This window comes from Odontomachus brunneus, unplaced genomic scaffold, assembly GCF_010583005.1.
Source record: "Odontomachus brunneus isolate Ranch 3 - 2012 unplaced genomic scaffold, Obru_v1 Obru_scaffold_178, whole genome shotgun sequence".
NCBI classification, from domain to species: Eukaryota; Metazoa; Arthropoda; class Insecta; order Hymenoptera; family Formicidae; genus Odontomachus; species Odontomachus brunneus.
The window spans coordinates 168,444-168,931 of record NW_022639628.1 but is presented as its reverse complement, the minus strand read 5'-3'; the positions used below and the strand labels follow the sequence as shown (position 1 = coordinate 168,931).

Genomic DNA, 488 nt, shown 5'->3' with positions numbered 1-488 from the left:
TATATATATATATATATATATATGTATATATATATATATATATATATATATATATATATATATATATATATATATATATATATATATATTGCAGAAACTACAATATTCTGTCATATAACATACTAGAAAAGTGTTTATGTCTCGGAAAGGAGTCTCTGATTTATAAACATAGGTTCGGAATGTACCATTGGCAACGTCAATGTGAAGCGTGTATTGTTGCAGAAGGAAATTATTTTCAGGAAATAATTTATTTAAATAAACTTTAAACATTCCTACAATACTCAATCACAAACAAAAAAGTATTTATATCTCGAAAAGGATAAGTTTCCGGACCTATGTTTATATGGCCTCTTTTCATTCTTAGGAAGAATAGAATTCGGTACCGTAGTTTAGCCACCTTATTCGGTGTCGCCCTATATATATATATATATATATATATATATATATATATATATATATATATATATATATATATATATATATATATA

The 488-nt window shown here is 22.7% G+C and overlaps 1 protein-coding gene across 1 annotated transcript in view; it reads left to right on the top strand.

Annotated features, from left to right (window-relative positions):
• The window catches only part of LOC116851561 (glutamate receptor ionotropic, kainate 2-like), a 78,419-nt gene that overhangs the window by 28,052 nt on the left and 49,879 nt on the right, over nt 1-488 (top strand). The window lies entirely within an intron of this gene.